Source organism: Piliocolobus tephrosceles, chromosome 5 (assembly GCF_002776525.5).
Source record: "Piliocolobus tephrosceles isolate RC106 chromosome 5, ASM277652v3, whole genome shotgun sequence".
Taxonomy (NCBI): domain Eukaryota; kingdom Metazoa; phylum Chordata; class Mammalia; order Primates; family Cercopithecidae; genus Piliocolobus; species Piliocolobus tephrosceles.
Genome location: NC_045438.1, coordinates 72,832,828 through 72,835,601, shown reverse-complemented (window position 1 = coordinate 72,835,601; position 2,774 = coordinate 72,832,828).

Sequence of the window (2,774 nt, the reverse complement as noted above, 5' to 3'; positions counted from 1 at the left end):
CTTTGCAGGAGGAGATGCGCTCTTAGTTTTTGAATTTCCAGCTTTTCTGCCCTGCTTTTTCCCCATCTTTGTGGTTTTATCTGTCTCTGGTCTTTGATGATGATCACGTACTGATGGGGTTTTGATATAGGTGTCCTTCCTGTTTGATAGTTTTCCTTCTGACAGTCAGGACCCTCAGCTATAGGTCTGTTGGAGATTGCTTGAGGTCCACTCCAGACCCTGTTTGCCTGGGTATCAGCAGCAGAGGTTGCAGAAGATAGAATATTGCTGAACAGTGAGTGCACCTGTCTGATTCTTGCTTTGGAAGCTTTCTCTCAGGGGTGTACTCCACCCTGTGAGGTGTGGGGTGTCAGACTGCCCCTAGTGGGGGATGTCTCCCAGTTAGGCTACTCAGGGGTCAGTGACCCACTTGAGCAGGCAGACTGCCCCTTCTCAGATCTCAACCTCCGTGTTGGGAGATCCACTGCTCGCTTCAAAGCTGTCAGACAGAGTCGTTCGCGTCTGGACAGGCCTCTGCTGCTTGAGCTGAGCCCTGTCCCCAGAGGCGGAGTCTACAGAGACAGGCAGGTTTCCTTGAGCTGCTGTGAGCTCCACCCAGTTCGAGCTTCCCAGCGGCTTTATTTACCTACTTAAGCCTCAGCGATGGCGGGCGCCCCTCCCCCAGCCTCGCTGCTGCCTTGCGGTTAGATTGCCGCAGACTGCTGTGTTAGCAAGGAGGGAGGCTCCGTGGGCGTGGGACCCTCCCGGCCAGGTGTGGGATATAATCTCCGGTGTGCCGGTGTTACAGCGCAGTATTGGGGTGGGAGTTACCCGATTTTCCAGGTGTTGTGTGTCTCAGTTCCCCTGGCTAGGAAAAGGGACTCCCTTCCCCCTCGCGCTTCCCAGGTGAGGCGATGCCTCGCCCTGCTTCAGCTCTCGCTGGTTGGGCTGCAGCAGCTGACCAGCACCGATTGTCCGGCACTCCCGAGTGAGATGACCCCAGTACCTCAGTTGAAAATGCAGAAATCACCGGTCTTCTGTGTCGCTCGCGCTAGGAGATGGAGACTGAAGCTGTTCCTATTCGGCCATCTTGCTCCGTGCCCCCAATATAATTTTAATGCAAACCATTACATGATTTTAAATCTTACACTTAAAAAATTTAAAAGTAAAGTGAAATTAATTTTAATGTTTTATTTAATCCTATGTATCCAAAATATTTAAAATACGTAATCATTATAAACAAATTAGAGATTTTATATTGTTTTGTACTATTTGAAACCCAACATATATTTTTACATTTACAGCACATCTCAATTCACACTAGCCACATTTTAAGCGTTCAATAACCACAAGTGGCTAGTAGCTATCACACTGGGTAATGCAACCTACGGTAATATTTGATTTTTAAAAACAATACATATCATCAATGGCTATTAAATCATAGAGAAACCCAGCCATTTTATGTCTCCTGATTAAAAACTACTACTTCATTTGTACAGTGGTCTACCAAAAAAAAAAAGACAGAAAAAAGGAAGCAAGCAAACAAGCAAGCCTGAATCTGATCAAGCCTATAGATTCAATCACCAATTTACAGAAAATATGGAGGAGAAAATAACACAATAAATGGCATGTCAAGGATGCAATCAGCAAAATCCAGATGGTGAGAGACTCATTAGTAGACAAGCAAACCAAAAACAGAAATTTTAAAAATGTGACTGAGAAGGAATTCATGAATTTAAAAAGACATGGCCGGGTGCAGTGGTGCACGCCTGTAATCTCAGCACTTTGGGAGGCTGAAGTGGACAGATCACTTAAGGTCAGGAGTTCCAGACCAGCCTGGCTAACATGGCAAAGCCCCGTCTCTAATAAAAATACAAAATATCAGCCAGGGGTGGTGGCACGTGCCTGTAGACACAGCTACTCTGGAGGCTGAGGCAGGAGAATCACTTGAACCTAGGAGGCAGAGGTTGCAGTGAGCAAGATTGTGCCACTGCACTCCTGCCTGGGTGACACAGAGAGACTCCGTCTAAAAAATAATAATAAAAATAAAATAATAAAAAGACAAAAGATTTGTCAACAAATTGTAATATGTGATCCTTATTTAGATCCCGACTAGAACTCTTTAACAATTTTTATACTTGTGAAATAACTGAAAATCCAGTATTATTTTTACTAATTCTTTTTGAGGCGCAATAATACTTTTAGTTTTTTAAAAGAACTATTATTTATTAGGAATACATGCTGAAATATTTATGAATAAAATTATATCTAGGATTTGCTTCAAAATAAGATGGGGGATGGCAAATTGGGGAAAGTGGGTGCAAGTTTAGATGAAATGAAATTGGTCATAAATTGATAACTACTGAAGCTGGATGATAGATACATGGAGGTTCCTTACACTACTTTACTCCTGTATGTTGTTTTAAATTTTCCACAATAAGAGACTGAAAACAAAACTATAAGGCATGGTATTAATTTTAAAAATAAAAACTTAAAAGACTATAGGTGTTACCTAAGCCCAACATTAATTCCTTCAGACCTGAGGAGAGCTTTTTTTCTTATTAAGCCTAGGAAACCTATATATGTTATCAGTCTTGACTTTACACATAGTCTCCCTTTCCAGCTCTTCTGATACTCTCCATCAGGAATAAATTTTCTATTTAAAATCTGTTTATAAATGATTTGAAATTACCCCCTTGACAACCTATAAAAGGCTTTAACACTTAACTAAAGGAAGAATTCTCAAAAAACAACATCAGGCAAATTCAAACAGATAAATTCAAGACACTAGTCGA